Raw genomic sequence first — 20,058 nt, 5'->3', positions numbered from 1 at the left:
AAAGTTTGCAAAATTTCCATTCTCAATGCACTTCATCCAAATTGGAAGTTTTTTGGGTGAAGACGGACACCTTTTTCCCTGGCAGTGATCATGTTCATCCACGTTCCTTGGATGCAGGTGTTCAAATCGTTTAAGGCCCGGTCACACGTTGACGTTTTAGCCAACGTATGCCGATTTTTGAATTTTTTTTCTAAAACGCTGGCACACGTTGAATACGTTATGGGTAAGTTTTGATAACATTGAGAGCACGCTGAAAAACACTGCCATACGTCGTTGTACGTTGGCTTTAAACGTTGTACTTTTTGGTTGTCCTCAATTTTTTTCATGCTTGAAATTTCATGACGTATGCCGGCGTCTGACTCACACGTTCCGCTACGCTGGCCACAAGTTGTATGCACAGTCTGCGATCGTTGACAGACGTCAACACATGCTACTTGTAAGTTAATCATAAGTTGAGACACACCGAGGTAATGTTTAGCGTACCCGAAACTTATTTCTAACCTATGATTAACGTGTTGTTGGCACGTTACGCGATCGTTGCCACACATCGACAGACGTTACTTTTAAGTTACTCATAGGCTGAAAGACGTCGGTATAATGGATCGTTCTTGTGTCAGCGTCCACGGCCACGGCCAGGACACTTATTTTCAGCATTCTTCAAACTTTTCTTCGGCATGACGAGGATGTTCACACTTCGATGTCTAGCTTGGCTATGATTCCAATTGTCCATCGGCAGCGTCTATTTAAAATAGTCGAGTTTGAGGGTTTTAACACGTTCAGAAGAAACGCTTCAAATTTCCAAACCCCAGCGTCAAAAAACAAAGGCGAGTGACAGCAATTTAAATCGTTCATTGTAAACAATGAAAATAGCTGAGTGGTACCGTTTAAAAGTCGTTGAGTGTAAAAAAAATCCAATTGTTGAGCGCAAGCGTCTACTTTCAATAGTGGAGTTTGAGCGATTTAGCACGTTCAATAGAAACGATTAAAATTTCCGAGCGCCAGCGTCAAAAAACAAAGGCGAGTGACAGCAATTTAAATCGTTCATTGTAAACAATGAAAATAGCTGAGTGGTACCGTTTAAAAGTCGTTGAGTGTAAAAAAAAAATCCAATTGTTGAGCGCAAGCGTCTACTTTCAATAGTGGAGATGCAGCCATTTAAATCGTTGAGTGGCAGCCTAGGAATAGCAAACCCCACGTCACCGGCAAAGATAAACTGCCGCACGATATGGATAAGTTAGGCTATCGTTGGGCATAGTTTGTGAACGCCGGCTTCACGATAATTATTCGTTGGTATACCGTATCTATAAGTAATCAAAGCGCTGTATGCACATTATTAGTTCATTGTGCATTTGTCCAACCCGTTACGAATAGACCTAAATCGTAAAAACAAGCTATAGCTCATTGTTGAAAAAGCCCCATAAAAAATTAGCCGCAAAGAACTTCGAACAATGGTGAAAAGATGTCTCCTACCCGTGGACACGCGGACGCAAGGACGATCCATCATAACCCACACCCTCCCCCTCACACTCACCTACTACTGCCAACATGAACAAACTACTACTAATACTAATACTAATACTGATACTGTTACTGCTGACATGGACATCGACTCAAAAAGGACTCGAAAACACTGTTGGGTTCCCCTTTTATGAGCAGCATTTTTATATACCAATTCCCAAAACCGCTGGGAACACGTCTTTATATGGCAGTTGTAAGCTAAAAACACATTCATTTTTTTTTTTTGTCGACCGGAAGACGTCATTGGAATACGTCTACATACGTCGATGTGTGTTGGGACTACGTAAAGAATTGGTTCAAAGCACGTCAAACACAAGTTAGAAATAAGTTTCGCGTAAAAAAGACATTACCGCGACGTGTTTCGACTTATGAGTAGCTTATAAGTAGCCTTTGTGGACGTGTGTACGCGTCCACATATCGTGTGTAAAATTTATCCCCATCGCATGCGGAACGTGTGTCATACGCCGAGTACGTCGTAAAATTTTGAACATGTTTAAAATTTCGTGACGTACTCTACTTACTACGACGTATGATAGCGTACTTTAGCGTTCTCCTCACGTATACCAAACTTAATCATACCGTATTTGACGTGCCCCAACGTTTTAGACACATTTTTCTTAGGTCGGCATATGCTGGCAAGATCGCCAAGGTGTGACTACGATGTTGACACTTCCATTTCTACGGCAGTTATGATTCGAATCGTTGTGCGTCAGCCTTTTAATAGGCTACGTCACGACATCGTCGGCGATGCGTGCAACGCGCTATGCCTAAGTTAGACTATCGTTGGGCATCGGTTGTGTAGACCGACAACAGGTTCAGCATTCGTTGGTATAAGTTATCTATAACACAACAAAACGTTCTGTGTCCGTTACCAATGCGTTATACATAAGACCAAGTCGCTATGAATACGTCCGAATCTTTAAAAAAAAACATCAAAAGTTCAACGTAAGCCAGCGTTTTACATACATTTTAATACGTTGCCATCGCTGGCTAAAACGTCAAGGTGTGACCGGGCCTTTAGGTGTGTGAATATATCTGCCAGGTATGCCAGGGACAAAATGAACTCACGATTTTCAAAATGGTCAGCAATGTCACTATCCTGCTTTCTAAGGAAACTGCTTGATTTCTTCATGCAGTTCGAAGACACGAGTAAGCATCCGGCCACAGAAAAGCCATCTCACTTCCGTGTGGAAAAGAACAACACTATGTTCAGCTCCAATTTTTTCACAAAAAACTTTGAAGAGACGGTGATTCAGGGCTCGTCCTCTGATAAAATTTACTGCACTCACAGAAATTGACAAAGCATTCTTCAGGTGTTCTGACAGCGTCTTCATGGCAAGTGCATGACGACGCAACACACAGTGCATGCCAGTGACATGGGGCATCTCCTTCTTCACAAGGGTAGCAAAGCCTGATTTGTTTTCTAGCATGGCGGGAGCTCTATCAGTGCGAAGTGACCCACGCACGTTAAGAGTCATCCCATGCTTGAAGAAGAAATCTTTCACAAGATTGAACACATCGATTGATTTTGTAGTTGTTGTCAGCGGTTCACAAAACAAGAATTCTTCCATCACTTCTTTCTCCTTCACGTATCGCATAAATACCAACAACTGACTACAAAAGCTGACGCGAATTGACTCATCGAACTGAACACCAACTTTGATGTCTGCGATCACCTGCTGAAAGATATCTATACTCATGTCACCAATCCTGGAACGGATAATGTCGTTTGACAAGGGTACCTGTTGAAGTTTCTTTTGTGCCTCGGTCCCCAGCACTACTTTTGCCAGTTCTTCAGCAATTGTATGAGGCTTTTTTTGAAGCACACAAGAAAGCAACTTGATAAGATGTGTGCAACAATGGCTTCTCAATCGGCATCAATCCTTGCATCGGCAGGGTACTGCCACGATCAAATCGTTCCCTCTTGATCTTCAAGCTGTTGAAGTCATGCCCAGAATTTGTACCTCCATGCCGAATGTTGAAATGCTCACTAAGTCTTGAAGGTTTGAGATTTGCTTTTGTAAATACTGTGTTGCACAGTACGCACTGCGGTCGCTGAGTTCCAACTTTTTCCGTCAGACAGGTGAAACCGTAACTAACGTAGTCATCATTCCACTTGCATTTCTTGTACATGGAAAGTCAGATTTGATTCTATATAAAAAAGACAGAAAATTAAAATTAGCTACACTTTTTTTGTATAGTGTCGAGGCTCGTATCACAGCTAACACACAATGCACAGCAAGGGGGGCATGAGACAAGAGGGGAGGACAAAACAGTGGGGAACAGAGACATTAGGAGATCTGTGGAAGGGAGAGGGATGGGGTGGGGAACACGAGGTATACAAGATGGACATTATAGGGACTTTCAGGAAGGAAAGCAGGAAATTTGAATTAGGTGCATTTGGGGTGGATTAATGGGGGTAGAAAAGATCAAGGTTTTGGATGGGGGAAGATAAGAGGTGGTGGAGAAGAGCTATTTTGAATGTGTGGAGGGAAGAGTGGGATTGAACAGAGTGTGGGAGGTTATTCCAAACAGATCATGTGGTTACGGGAGAACCATGTGGTTATGGGAGGTGTATTGTTAAAAGTGAATTTCTTTGTTGTTGTTATTTTTTTGTTTAGAATTTTGTACGTTTTGGAAAAGGAAAGGTTGAAGTAAAATTGTGGAGGTATATGGTGAATTTGGAACGGTAAACGCAGAGCGAAACTGATGGATCAACGAAAAGTAACAGGAAGAGGGAAGAGAGACACGTGGTTACAGGAGGTGTATAGTTAGGAAGGATACAAGACAAAAAAAGTCTCTTTTTTGATGGATTTTTGAAGATTAGGAAAGATTGGAGAGTAGATGGTTGTAGGAAGAAATCGTGAAGGTAATGGTGAGAGTGGTCAGCTCAAATAGAAGAAAGATGGTGTGCCAGCAGGAGGAAGAAGAAGAAGAAGGATGAGTACTCGTGGGTATGGGGGAAGAAAGGGTTGTTTTTTTTGTTAATTTTTTTAATTTAAGACACCAAAGAGAGTGAGTTATTGGGAGGGATAGATGGCGGGCATTGGGAAAAGTGGGGAAAATAGGAATTGATGGTAGTAAGGAGAGAATACAAATAAACGATTGCACACCGAGACGGGAAGGACGGGTAGGCCTCAAGGAGCCTGATAAGACAAGGTCGACGAAAACTCACAAAATAGCACGATTTTTGAAACAAAACCGAACTAGGAACACACAGTAAACATGTAGGTGAGGAAATAAACAGTTAAACCATGACAAATTGCCACCCTTCTCTTCCTTCTCGAAGTTGCCCCCCTTCTCATCCACCAACCTGCCTCCCTCCACTGCCCTCTCACCTCCATCTCTTCACTCCATCTCCTCAAATCCTCAACTGCCTTCTTCCTTGTCTCTTGTCCCCCCCCTCTCCCCCAGCACCACAGAGCCTTTTCTCCTCCTCATTCGGCCCCCTCCCCTCGCTATTCTGCAATACCCCACACTCTTTCAGCAACCCTCCTTACCTCCCCCCCTCGTCCCTTGTCCTACCCTCCCCCTCCACCTCTTGCACTCAAAGCCTCCTCCCCTACCTCTTCATTAATAGTGTGGACCTCAAATATCCGGGGCCTTCGCTCAAACCTTTCAGATCTTTCCATACAGGTTGCCACTGACAAACCAGACATTATCTGCCTAACAGAAACTTTCCTCTCCCAAGACGTGTCTGACTCCCAAGTATCTCTCCCTGGTTACTCCCTCTTACGGTATGACAGACCTGAGCCTCGTCCTGGTGGAGGTGTTGCTCTCTTCATCAAAGAGTCCATTCCTCACTCTCCATGCACTGCTCTCACTCCCCCACACCCCCAGGAATACCTCTGGCTTCGGCTTCCCCTCCACTCCTACCTCATGTTTACATGTGTACTGTACCGTCCACCAAACAGTGATGACTCCATCTACACCTCACTATCCGAAAACATGGACCATCTTCTATTTTCTCATCCAAACTCTCTCTTCCTCTTATGTGGTGACTTCAATTGTAATCACGCCAGTTGGCTAGGTGTGGGTACCTCTCTCACCTGCCATGGCACCTCAGCAAAAGCTTTCTGCGACTCATTGGGACTGACTCAATCCGTCAACTTCCCGACCCGGATCTCAACCAATGGTACTCCATCTCTTCTGGATCTGATTTTAACAAATTTCCCTGACAAAATCTGCTGCTCTTCCTTCGCTCCAATTGGTTCTTCTGACCACGTCCTTGTTAAAGTGGACATCTCTCTGGCTGTTATCAGAGAACCACCTCACCGCCGTTGAGTCTGGCATTTCACTCAAGCCGACTGGCAGGGTCTCCGAGCAGCCATCAAAATTACAGACTGGTCTATCACTACTTTCTCAAACATCAACTCATCCTGGGAATTCTTTCAAAGAAACTTGCTCTCCTTCATGCACAGATTTATCCCCTCTCGTGTTCAGTTGTCTTACCCTTCCTCCCGCCCTTGGTTTACTGAAGCTTGTGGCGAGGCAGTTGACCTGAAACAACTTGCCTTTGCCTCATGGAAAGCAAACCCAACTGAGGGCAATCTCAGTTCTTTCCACAAAGCTCGGAACAAGTGTGTATCTACCCTCAGGAGAGCCAGAAAACAACATCTTTCTCATCTCAAGTCTGAACTCTCAAACCTCTCTCCCTCCTCAAAATCCTGGTGGCGTTTAATCAAATCTGTTTCTGGTGTATGTTCCCCCTCCATCCCCTCCCTTACCTCAAATGGCCGCACTGCTGATTCCACACGTGATAAAGCTGAATGTCTAAACTCAGTGTTTGCAGCTAAATCTTGTGTCCTAAATCCATCACTATCTCTACCCACTTTACCCAGTCGCACCCAACTGTCCCTGGACTCTGTATCCTTTTCTCCTGACAAGGTGGAGAGCTTGCTTTCAAACCTCGAGTCAGATTCTGCAACCGGTCCAGACGGCATCAGCCCACGTGTCCTCAAAGCCTGCTCTTCTGCTCTTGCTCACCCTCTCTCTGTTCTATTCACCCTCTCATTTGCCCAAGGTCATCTGCCATCTGCTTGGAAATCTGCTAACATCACTGCCCTGCATAAAAAAGGTGCAAAAACAGATCCCTGTAACTACAGACCAATCAGCCTTCTCCCAATCATCAGCAAGGTGATGGAATCCATCATCGCTTCAGACATGAAATCCTTCGTCTTCTCCAATGGCTTGATTTCTAATCATCAATTTGGTTTCAGACAAGGTCACTCTACCCTGGATATGCTGCTTCTGCTCTCCCATCAATGGATGGAGGTCCTCAATGCCAGACAGGAAATCCGAGCCGTATCCCTGGACATATCACGTGCTTTTGACACAGTCTGGCACCCTGCACTACTCACCAAACTCTCTTCCCATGGTATTCAAGGCCATCTCCACTCATGGCTCACAGACTTCCTCTCCTGTCGCAGTCAACGTGTGGCCCTAAATGGAGTTCTTTCATCCCCTCTTCCTGTGCAGGCTGGAGTTCCTCAAGGTAGCGTTCTGGGCCCTGTTCTTTTTCTGGTTTTCATCAATGATCTCTCGGACTCTCTGGAAAATCCTCTATTTCTCTTTGCCGACGACTCCACCCTCTGCCGTACCATCTGTCATCCCTCAGACCGGCAAGCAGCGGCTTCTTCGCTCACTGCAGATCTGGATAAAATCACAAACTGGTCCAACACGTGGAACATGTCTTTCAATCCAGACAAATCTCACACTCTCACTATGTCTCTTCGAAAGGACCGTTTAGAAACCCCCCCCCATCCACTTTCTCAACAATCCTCTGGAAGAAGTGTTTTCTTTCAAGCTTCTGGGTCTCACTATCTGCCATGACCTTTCCTGGGAAAGTCACATTTCCAACCTCGCCTCAAAAGCCAGTCGCCGACTGGGAATCCTCCATCGTGCAAAGTCCTTCCTCGGCCCTCTTGAGTTCCTGACCACTTACAAAGCTTTTGTCCGTAGCCTGATGGAGTACTGCTCTCCCCTCTGGGCTGGTGCTCCTGCCTCCCACCTTTCTCGGCTTCACGCTGTCAAAACCAGGGCATTTAGGATCATTGGTATCTCCCGTAATGAAGCTGAGTCTTTGGGCCTCTCACTCAATCACCGCAGGTTGGTCGGTGGTCTTTCTGTCTTCTCCCGACTCCTCTCCAGCCTTGCCCCCCCTGCTCTCTCTGCGATTTGTCCCCACGACATTTCCACAGGGCGCTCAAGGTCCGCCAACAACCCCCTTCTGGTAAAACTACCAAAATCACGAATCACTGCTCATCTTCACTCTTTCATTCCTCTTTTTTTCCCGCCTTTGGAATAAACTTCCTCACTCTATTCTTTCTCATTCTTCCCTCCAGGCTTTCAAAACAGCTGTTCACCACCACCTCTTATCTTCCCCCATCCAAATCCTCGATCTTTTCTACCCCGATAATCCACCCAAGCCCACTTCCTTCAATTCCCCTGCTTTCCTTCCTGAAAGTCCCTGTAATGTCCATCTTCTCTTCGCCATGTTCCCCGTCCCATCCCCATCCCTCTCCCTTCCACAGTTCACCTAATGTGTCTGTTCCCCACTGTCTTGTCCCTTCCACTCCCGCCCCTCTTGTCTCATGCCTCCTTGCTGTGAGTTGTGTGTTAGCTCTCATACGAGCCTCGACCAAGGTATACAAAAAAAAAAAATAACGACCGGAAACTTAACTTTGAGAAAGTCGGCAGAGACCCCTGAGAGAAGCTGCCATCGTGAATGGTTATTACTTCAGAAAATAATACATGTTGTCATTTTTTAAAATTGTAAGTGCTCATTCAACTATTTTTATGATATAATATTTGCTTATAATTGAATATAATATGGAATAGGCAAAGCCTAGAAGCGAACGTAGAATTCTTCTTACATTCGCTTCTTCAATATATCAAATTAAACCGTCTTTTTGCTATGATTTTTCGGACATTTGTGCATACAACTTGTTCACAACTGTATACTTGCCAATTATACCATGGTACATGTAAAGCGACGCACAGCTGATGATTTTGACAGATCTGAGGTCAGTCAGGTGCATAGCAGAGTTGCTGCAATTTCCGGTTACTTCAGCCTGGATTTCGGGATCAGCAATCAAATAATGTAAATCACGATTAAAAAATTTTTTTTGATGATGCGGGAGTTATCTTTATTAAAATCAGTGGAGGAAATATACACCATGTCTGATATTATTTGGATCTTTTATGTCTCCGACGATGCCTTTATCTCCCGGGTCGCATCATTCCCCATGACAAAAACCGGAAGCAAAAGGGTCAAAGCCGACGACACGGATTCCAAATTGCCAGGGTATTGTGTTGTTGTTGTTTCCTATTCTCTCATGTGCACGCGTTGAGTATGAAGCTCACTACGTTCGCGATTAAAATAAAATTATTGAAAAAAAACCCAAACCTTGTAATTTTTTATTAAAAACATTTTAACCCTTTTTTATAGTGCGGCGACATCGCGCTGTTATATAATTGGCTATTCTGTCCTGTGTCTTCTGTCACGTCTTCTGTCACACTTATGGCCGCGTACGTCCCTTTGATCTGAGGGCTATAAATAGAAATTTGTCCAATGTCACAACTCTTCCCATCATGCATGCTAATTCACCGTGTCTACGTTAAAATTATTTCACTGCAAAATTGTTTCATCATTCTTAACCTAGAATTTTACTGCCCCCAGCTGCGCGATATCGAAGTATTCGCTTCTTGTTTTCTTTAAACACTGTTGTGCCCTTATTTTTGAATTGAAATTTATTTTGGGGCAGCGTGTCTCGTACATCCAGCTTGGAGGTTTCGTACCCCCCCCCCCCCAGGGGGTACAGGTACCCCTGGCTAAGAACCTATGCTTTCGAGCCTGAGACGAGGAAATGAGGCCATTTGAACTAATATTGCTGTGTTGCACTCCTGAGTTAATTTTTTTCTGCAGCTGGAAACAACAATTTTCTTCTTCTTCTTCTTGTTGATTAGTCCTGGCCAGTTCTGGTTGAACAGACACGTGACACGGACATAGCCGATTGATCTCCTGTGAAAGTCAATTTAATATCACAGTTATCCTTAAGTGTATAAAATAAATTAGGAAATTGAAAAAAAAAATGTATACATCGTTTATTATCATGTGTTAGTATTATCCACTTCCCACAAAGGAAATATACAGGAAACATTTTGTGGATTTTTCTTCAGTGAATAATAAATTATTAAAGTAATCAACATCAGTTATCTATCTATAATTCCAGCAATGTGTGTGTGTGTGTGTGTGTGTGTGTGTGTGTGTGTGTGTGTGTGTGTGTGTGTGTGTGTGTGTGTGTGTGTGTGTGTGTGTGTGTGTGTGTGTGTGTCTGCGACCGCTGTTTCTCGACAACCACTGGTCCGATCGAATTGAAACTTGCCAGGTATATTGCTGGGGACCTGAGGATGTGCCTTTTCAACGTTTGATATTAATCGGACAAGTGCTTCCCAAGTTATGGCCATTTATTTATCAAACCAATGACGAGACACGTTGTTGCGTGGGCGTGGCCGATGGGGAAGGGAAGCTCAGCCGCGTTTGCCATTACAGGTTACAACGTACGGACTTCCGGAGAATGATGACTTTGTGTATTATCATAATTTCTCGATTTCTTATGCGCATTTATAGATAAACACAATGCCGCAAGTTATGATCGTTTTCATATTAGACGGTGCATAAATTTCAGTAACATCAGAGTGTTGGTATGCTCCGAACCAGGAAGTAAATTTTTTGTCTCTCTTCTCTTCTGTTTTTGTTTTTCCTTGTGACGACATTGCGAAAAGGTAAAATACGTTGGCGCTAATTGAATGTTTTTTTTTTAATTATGGAAACAATAATCATTATGGCCATTGAAACCTAAATTGCGAATCATCGTAACTGTGATATGCGAACTTCCGCGCCACGCACGTACGGGCACGCGAGAGCGAAGAAACGGCCTGTGTGGTTGTTGTTTCTTGCGCGCGGTTGGAATATTTATTTATTTATTATTATTTTTTACGGGCACATACTAGTATTAATACAAATGACAAGAAACCACAATAAAAGTTGTGAATTAGTGAATATGTGAAATTAGTTTTCATCAGCTTGTTCCCTTGCTTGAAGGTCAGAATGGCACCAAGGAAGTGACTTTAAACAGAATAGCATGTGAAGATCCAAACTCTGTGAGAAGAAGGGCACACGATGAAGAAAATGGTAGAAAAGCTGAAAATCTCCTCCAATGGTCTGAGGTACACTTTGCTAAAATTTAAAGAAACCAACTCGGTCGGTAAAAGACAAGAGAAGGCCAGGAAGACCCGAAGAACCTCCCCAAGGTAGGACGAGCATTTGAAGTTGATCAGTTTGCACGACAGAAGAAAACTAGAAGGACACTCGGTAGAGCGCATACCTTCACCACGTAATGCCTGATCCACGAGAACATATCGGGCCCAATACATTTTTGAAATATGCCATACAGTACTATTTCGTTTTTGGCCCAATCTCTCAATGGTGAAGAATCACTTTAACAATTAAATAATTCTCGTATCCAAATCCGGCTTCGGATCTTCACCAAAATTGAATTAGTTCGTCCATGCAACACACCCAACCTGTCCACCAAGTTTTGTCCAAATCCGTTTGCAACTTTTTGAGATATCGTGCTAAATATCATTTTTAGCCCTGACTTTCAACGGTGAAGAATGACTTAAAAAGTTATCAGATCCGGATCTAGATCTTCACCAAAATTGAATCAATTTTTCCTTGTCACACACCCAACGTGTCCACCAAGTTAAATCCGAATTAATCGACAACTTTTTGAGATATCGTGCTACATATCGGTTTTGGCCCTATCTCTCAACGGTGAAAAATCACTTTAAAAATTCTAGTAGTCGGATCCGGATCCAGATCTTAACCAAAATCTAATCAGTTCGTCATCACACAACCAACCTGTCCACCAAATTTCATCCAGATCTGTCCACAACTTTTTGAGATATCCTGAACACAAACAAACAGACAGAAACAGGGTGAAAACAACCTCCTTCATCTTCAGTGGCGGAGGTAATCAAGTCAGCAGCTGACAAATGAAACGAGAGCAGGCCTGAACATTAACATCTCATCCAGCATTGTGTGCAGATTGCTGATGGCAGCATGTCTTCATAGCAGAGTTACAGTAAAGAAACCACTGCTGAGACCACTTAATTTAAGGTGAAAAGACTGAAATTTGCAAGGCTACTCCAAGATTGGGTGACAACAATGGAATCAGGTAGTCTACTCTGGTTTGATGAATCAAAGGTTCAACTTTTTGGATCGAGGAGATGCCAGTTCATATAATCGAAGACCAGGAGAACGTTATGACACGAAATATTTTCAGCTTATGGTTCAACACGCGAGAGGCTCTGTGACTGTCTATGGTTGCATCTCATTTTTTTGGTGAAGGAAAACCTGTTAAACTCAATCGGACGCTAACAAAAGAGAAGTACAGTACAAGCACATTCGACAGCACCATGCAGTTCCTCATGGACATTGTTTAATCGGAAGAGGATTCATTTTCCAACAAGATAATGATCCAAAACACACTTCCAATCATTATAATAAATTACGCAATTTGGTATCTGTCTCTCTCTTGTGTTTTTGACCACGGTACATTCAGTCGTTACTTATCCAATCTCAACCAAACTTTCCAGGGAGACTAAGGGTCACACGGTGGAGGTTGTAGTGAATTAACTTGCCTTCTTCCGCCAAGGCGGATTTCCACCTTGGACGAACTCCGTGTTAAGGTGTCTAAATAGCTCTGCGCAGCGTTTCATGGAGCACATCTACCAGTCTTAAAAATATAACCACAATTCACTTCATTCTGTCCAGTGTGCAATTACCTTTTTAAACAGTTGCTACAAAACTGGAAGAAATTTGGAGGAAACCCGATGTTCCCCCCGACAATTTATGCTTTTTGCGTCCCCCACAGATGAACGGGTCAGAGCCGTCTCGACTTGATTAGGCCAAGGTAAGTGGCATTGATCTTTAGCTAACAAGGCTGCTTAAATGAGTCCTCTGGCATGAATGATGAATCCCACTGCCTGTTCAATTTCCTAGCCATCATATTGTTATGTTTGTGGGATAGATTGAGGAATTTCAAAGGAAAGATATGATTGTATAGAGTTGCTTGGCCCGTGGATGCGTAGGATACATCTCCATGTAACCAAGTAGGGAAACTGTGAGCTTCAGTGTTACTTGTCACCACACGTGGGTGGTGGTTCTAATTAGATAGGGATTAAGTATAATTCCCACAATATGTAATCACCCTTCTGTGACTTTTTTCCTTTGTTTTTGTATTGCCAACCAGCAATGATAGAATTACGTTTTCATAACGGCAATGGCCATTGCAGCCGAGCTGCATGACTAGGTTGGGAGAAGCCCCGCCTCCAAGGGGATGTCGGGCAAAGTCACACCCCAAGGCTGATGATTGATGGGCGTGACGTCAGGAGCGCGGAGGAGGCGAGTAGTCGAGGGAGGAACGTGGCTACACGGAGGATCTCGCTTTGCTTTCCTCTCGGCACGATGAAGGCTGCGTGATTCTCGTACTCGTGCTGTGTGAATTTGCAGCGTGCTGAGCAAGGCGCTAACTGTTCGGCTGAGCTGTGAAGAGTGTGCGTTTCTGAGGAGGGAAGAAGAGTGTGCCTCGTGGCCTGATCACGGGGGAATTGTCTCCGAATTGCCTCCTATATGTCTTCTCGCCCAGAGCGACGGCGCCATTTTGAATGCATTTTTCCCGTGCAGTGACAAAGCGGTTTTGGTGACCTTCAAGCTTGAGAAGCCCAGTCCTGGGCACACAGCTAAGTGTTGGGATAAAGGAGGGATTTTTCTTTTATTATTCTGTTCCCTCGTCTGTATTTAAGTCTTTGTGGAGGTGCCTCGATTGCATTTAGATTTAGTTCACCTCCCGTTTTTCTTTCTTCATTAATGCAATTTGAATTGTTGTCATTGTACATATTTGATTATTATTGTTGTTAAATTATTATTTGTTCTATTTCATTTGCTTGTGTCCGTGTATCTGTCGTGGGTTGAGTACAACCCGTGTGCCTCCGTCCCTTCACCGCCATTTCTTTCCGGCATGCGCATTAATGTCCGATTCTCGGCTGTAAAGCCTCCAAGGGAGATGTTTAGCCATCTGTCAAGGTTAGGGGTTAACCCCCTGGACACGACAATATTTTATGTGGATTGTGTATGGATTGTTTATAACATATATTGGGGCCTCATATGTGATTTCTCCCAGCCATGGTTTCACGTGTGATGTGTGATATTGCCACCGACACCATTACGGCCCAATTGTGACCTTTATTTGATGCATAACCATATTCCGAAGGTTTGTTAGCATCGGTGAATGCTCGCCAGAGGGAAATTTGGAGAAAATTGGACGTACTTACGCATGGGATGTGTATCGAGTAACAGTCGCTGATTCACGCACCTATCAGAAATAAATAATATTATAACCAGTTATCGAGTTGCGTTAAGTCGTGGCTGATTTTTGGTGACATTCATGATGATTTGTGCTCAAACATCCCTATCCTTCACTGCTTTTCGAAGCGCTGGCAGAGACAGCTTGGTTGCAGCCTTTACCCCTATCCATTGGGGGTGTGTTCCATTCCCAATCAGATTGCTATTACTTGCCAAGCCAGCTGTTCCTTATCAACCGGTTCGTTGGAGTGTCTGCTTGAATGCTTAAAATCAAGCGAGCAACTTGGCGAGCGCTCTTCAAGCTGATTGGTAATGGAACACACCCCAGGTATATGCAAGCTCTGCTTCTATCTCTCTTCCCTCAAACATACCCAGCATGATTGACTTCTCCAGACTTTCATTTTCTGCACGCATGATATGTCCAAAGTATGACAGTTTCTGTTTTAGCATCAGTGCTTATAATGTACATGGTGGACTAATTTCTTCAAACACCGATTTGTTCGTTCTTCTTGCAATTAATGGAATTAAAATTAATCTCCAACACTACATTTAAAAACTGTCAACATCCTTCCTTCCTGTTTCACTGCCCATGACTACTATCCATACATTGCAACTGGAAATGCCAGAGAATTCACCAGCCCCTTGATTTGTATTGTCACATATTTGTCTTCCCAGCTCGTTGTCAGTCCTGAGATGGCTGTTCTCCCCATCACTATCCATCTATTAATTTCCCCTTCACATTCTCTACTCACTTCAATCTTAGAACCCAGGAAGATGAAACTTTTCACACGATGGTCTCCAAATCTGAACATGTTGATCTTCTCGGTTGATGAGATTTGTCTTTATTTTATGTTTTTTCACTATCCTTCTTCACTGTCTGCGACAGTTTCATTAAGTCCTCTTTACTTTCTGCCAACAGAGTGGTATCATCATCGAAATGGTGGAACCAGTCCACCAGCTTTATTCTCCAGTCATGATACGGAGCAGGAAATCATCGCCCTCGGTAGCAAGTCAACTGTGATGACACATCCATGCGCGTGTTTTTGAGTTCCTCCGTAAGCAAATGGGGAACCCAACGGAAACAACAATTCTGATATCCCAAGGTCACTATCATCGCCTGTACAGCATGGCGTCCTATGCCAAGCTGCGCTGCGATCTCCCTAACCATCACCCTACGGTCCTCACTGATGAGTGCCTCAACGTTTTGCTCATTGTGTTCAGTTGTGGCACTTCTTCACCAACCACAGTGTGGCTGATCGATGATGTCCGTGTTTTAGTCTTTGAAGTGTTTCACCCACTTTCTGATACTGCTAGTGCCCATGCAGGCATCTCAAATATAGGCATGCAGCCTATCACACCTGACTTGATCTGCCGTAGATATCTGCAGCTGAGTTGTCCTTCATGAGGAATTCAATCGCTGCACATTGGCGAAACAATGTCGTTGACAGCCATTTTGTCACAATGGATTGTGGAAACACCACTGATATGCATATGCTTATATTAAAGTTGATATTAAAGTGGAGAGATGAATAGATGTTGCGAAAACTCATGTTTTACTATATTCAGCACAAATGTGTAGAATCCACTGATGCTCATGACTTGTGGGAAAATCGTATCCAAATAATGTAGTTTCGTATGTCATCGCTGTTTTTAGGAATGCATCCACAATGCAAATTGGCGACTTGCTTTATACACATTGTGAAAATAAATTAACGATGGATGTTTTCTTTCACGATCTTGGGAGATTCCTGGAATTCCTCGGACAAAGACCTTTTATAATGACATGGTTTTTATGGTCCCTGGTCGAGCCGTTTTAGAGAATATAGTTGGGAACGGACCGCTGTCTCGATCGCTCCCAAAAATAATTTAAAAAGTAACCCGGGTTTGAGGCAAAAACATGTCCACTGCCAATGTACAGGTAGTGGACACAAAAATGGAAACACCTGGCTAAATTACAGACACCAAGCAACAGCTTCCACATCGGTGGGGCTCCTGTGTTAATTAAGCAAATAACATCCCAGCATGCTTAGGGTCATGTATAAAAATGCTGCACAAGCCTGGATGCCTATAATTATGGCTCGCATTGCTGCAAGAGGAGGCCCAACAATGCCCCCATCCACAGAGCATGTGTGGTCACCCAATGGTTTGATGAGCATGACACTGATGTCATCCATCTGTCATGGCTTTCTCAGTCACCAGATCTGAATACAATCGAGCATTTATGGGATATTCTGGAACGACACCTGAGACAACGTTTTCCACCTCCATGAAAAAGGTGCGAGTTGATTGACTTTCTCGTGGAAGAATGGTGCCGCATCCCACCTACAGAATTCCAGATGCTGGTGGACTCTATGCCACAATGCATACAGGCCGTGCTGGCCGCATGTGGTGGCCCAACACCCTATTATGTGACTTTACATTGGTGTTTCCATTTTTTTTTTGTCTACTACCTGTATATATACATAAAACATTGTGGTTTAATAGCTTGGATTGAAAGTCTGGTGTTGGCTTTGTGGTTAAGGTAGCAGCTTGGGATCCTAGGGTCCTGAGTTCAAGCCCCGTTGGGCCGCTGAATTAATACACCAGGAGGTTGACTCAGCCTGTCATCCTTCCGAGGTCGGCAAAATGAGTACCAGTGCACTGGTAAGGGGGACACTGCATCAGCGGCATCGCCGCGTCCCAACCAATGATGCAACCAGCAGCCACAGGTTGCGAGAGAGAGAGAGAGAGAGAGAGAGAGAGAGAGAGAGAGAGAGAGAGAGAGAGAGACAGAGACAGAGACAGAGACAGAGACAGAGACAGAGACAGAGACAGAGACAGAGACAGAGACAGAGACAGAGACAGAGACAGAGACAGAGACAGAGACAGAGACAGAGACAGAGACAGAGACAGAGACAGAGACAGAGACAGAGACAGAGACAGAGACAGATATAGATATAGATATAGATATAGATATGGATAGATTCCAATTACACTTATCCAGAGGCTTGAAGCCAAATGACTGAGGGATGAGGGCTATACTTACTGTGGCCTTTACAAGACCCATGATGCATATCGGCTCCAACCTTTTAATATTTGATGATCATTTTAACAGGCGCTTTAATTGTTTACACTGAAGGGAAAACTTATAGGGAGGGCATGGCGATTATGAATATGACAGCTCCGAAGATGTCTTTGACTTCGCAAAACACCAACATGGTGGCTGTATGATTTTTTGAGGTTTATATTGCGGTTGGTGTCAGTCCAGCTGTCCAACCAATGGGTGAAGTGGAATGTTCCACACAGACGGACGGACGAACAAGTGTATTATAGAGATTTTGTGTCATTTAGTTTCTCTTCATGCATCTCAATACCAACTTAGCTGATATAAGATAATTAAGGTAATTAAGTTGGTGTTACTTGTTCACTTCAGTGTGTAATTAGGCTCAAGATTAAACCATTTAGAAGAATGATAGAATGCTGCATTTCTGCTGCTCTCAAAAGAGTTTCACTCTTGTGATGTTACAAATGCTTAATGAACTATTATTTTGACCATTTACAGTTACCTTTTTAGCTTAGGCAGTTCCTTTTTGTTATTTATTGGCCACTTATGTAGCCAGTCTCCTGAGGAAGAAGAAAATGAAAGAGAAGAGACCTGGGGTGCGTTCCCTTAGCGAGTGGCTCACTTGATTCAAGGTGCTGAATCTTGCACTCCAACGGATCGGAGTGCTCGGTACCGCTTGACAACATGGCAGTCTCCATGTAAACAGTGCTATCATGGTATTTGAGCAAATGCTGTCTGGACTGTCATTTTCAGTTTTATTGAATCCTCCTATGACAACTTTTCCAAACAAATTTATTGTGTCAGTTGTGGCTACAGAGGGTATTAGGAAGAGGAAAAGAAAGACAAATAAATGGAGAGCTAGAAAGTGGAGCCCCATGCCAAGCTTATCTCGAGAGCTGCCAATGTGCATTTTGGGGAGGGGAGTGGAGACGTTTTGCATGTTTGTAGTTTTTAAAGAATGAAGATGAAAAGTAGAAGTAACAATTACAATATGAAACGCACGCTTAAATATCATCCTTTGCGATTAGCAAAATTGAAATGGCCACCAACCTTTTTGAATTTGACTACCATGGTCTTTTTTTGCTAACATGAGGAGGTGTTTCCATTCGCAGGCAGCTCGCTTACCACATGCCAAGCACCTCTCTCAATCGCTTCCTCTGCCAGCCAAGTAGCTTGGCAACTGGCTCGCAAAGCGGTTGATATGGAAAGGCTGGCTTAGCAAGCAACAGCAATCCACTTGCTAAAGGAATACTCCCCAGGAGTAGTGCAAAAACTACTGTCTTTGCCTATGAATCAGTAAAAGTGGTGTTGTTGCTCAAGTTGCCCATACCAGGTCAGATTTTGTTTTGATGACGAGTGCTAAAATTGGAAACAATTAGGCAAGGCTGCACCTTGCCGACCTCTCAACAATCAGGAGAATTTGGCAAGGAGAGACAGCTGCCTACGTAGATCGGCAAGCTGTTCGGCGTAGCCTTGTTAGAAATCCCTTTGTGTGGTTGCTGTTTTACCTTGCACAAACATCATCTCATTCTCTCATTATGAACAAACTGGATTTTTTTTAAATTTTTTGAGATTTTTTTGCTTCCATAATGATGTATTTATTAATCATTGAAAAAACAGGGTTTTCTCAATAAGGACTATTATTCTTTGTGAGCATAATAAGTTTGAAGATCGACCTTTTATGGACTATTTCCTTAATTGAGGCACACCTCCAGCTTGCAAGTATTAGTGTAAAAATCGCACAAATATGCAAATGTAGTCACAACATTAACCGCCAAATGAATGAGCAGGGGAAGCCGAATCCCCATTGCATGCAAATTCCAGATAATTAAGAAAGGAATGCCACTTGGGGCAGGCACATTGGGGGAGGGCTGAGGATAGAGACCCTTAATTAATCCCTGATGCTAATGACAAGCCACTGAGAAGATGGGGGACATTGCAGGTTTGAGTTGTGTCTCGCTGACATCATTTGGATAATTGACTCGGAGGCTGCTTCAAGACACGTCTCACAGCAGCACGAGAGTCCGTCTCGGATTTCAAAGGCATTCAGGCTGATCAAGGCCATGGTGGCATGTGCAAAGACATGGCACATGGCCAAAATGACCTTTGAATCAAAAGGTTAAAGGCGCCTTTCATGTCAAGATCTTAAACCCCAACGCTTCAGATTCCTTGCCCATAATTCAAGCCGTTTAAAGAAGCTGTTTGACAGCTGGGAGAACTGGTTGATTTATTTGTTCTGGATGGAAGGCCGATGCATCCCATTGATGATTTATGTATTCGCACTAGAGTGTGTGTGTGTGTGTTTTGCAATTCTCATTCTGATGAGTCACATTTAAGTCAAAGTCACAAGGCACCTTCAAATGAATACAAGGAGAGAGCAGCAATATCAGTGTTATGTTTATCTGGATACTTAAACTGCATTGTAGCTCATTAATTGTCATGCAGTGAAATAATTAAACGTGAAACTATTATTTGTGTTTGGAAAAACACCGGTAAAAGAATGTCAGGGGTTGAAGGAATGCTAGAATGCTGTGCATGATGGACAAATAGGTGGTGGGGATGTAATTGGGTTGGGGATATCGATGGAAGAATAAAAAACAAATATAAGAGTAAGAATCTGATGGAAGGAGGTGGCATTTGGGCTTATGTTCTGTTATGGGAGATGAACAGTCGAAATGTTTTTTTAATTTTTTGTATGCAGCCTGTGGCTGTTTGGCTGCATCATTTTCTGGGGGTGCAGCTGTGCCACTGATGCAATGCCTCTGTTACCAGCACACTGGTACTCATTTTGCCGACATCAGAAGGATGGCAGGCTAAGTCAACGCTACCTGATGTTAACACAACAGCCTGACAGGGGCTTGAACTCAAGACGCACTCAAGACCGTAGGATCTTCAGCCAGCCACCTTAACCATTAAGACAACAAGAGGCCTCGAAATATGGTGAAGAGTTAGAATGGGAGGTAAAAGAGGGAGTTGTCGTAGTTTGGGGTGAGTGTGCAGTGGAGGAGAGAATTTATAGTTGTACATGTCAAGGCAAAACAATGTAAGCGATCATATATAAATTGTG

The 20,058-nt window shown here is 43.5% G+C and overlaps 1 long non-coding RNA gene across 1 annotated transcript in view; it reads right to left on the bottom strand.

The window, feature by feature from the left end:
- Positions 1-20,058, bottom strand: part of LOC147018362 (uncharacterized) — a 35,896-nt gene that overhangs the window by 948 nt on the left and 14,890 nt on the right. The gene's annotated exons all lie outside the window — the stretch shown is intronic.

This window comes from Eptatretus burgeri, chromosome 10, assembly GCF_056783735.1.
Source record: "Eptatretus burgeri isolate ZD-2024b chromosome 10, Ebu_testis_v1, whole genome shotgun sequence".
Taxonomy (NCBI): Eukaryota; Metazoa; Chordata; class Myxini; order Myxiniformes; family Myxinidae; genus Eptatretus; species Eptatretus burgeri.
The sequence above is the reverse complement of the archived record's forward strand: the minus strand, read 5'-3'. Positions and strand labels throughout refer to the sequence as shown.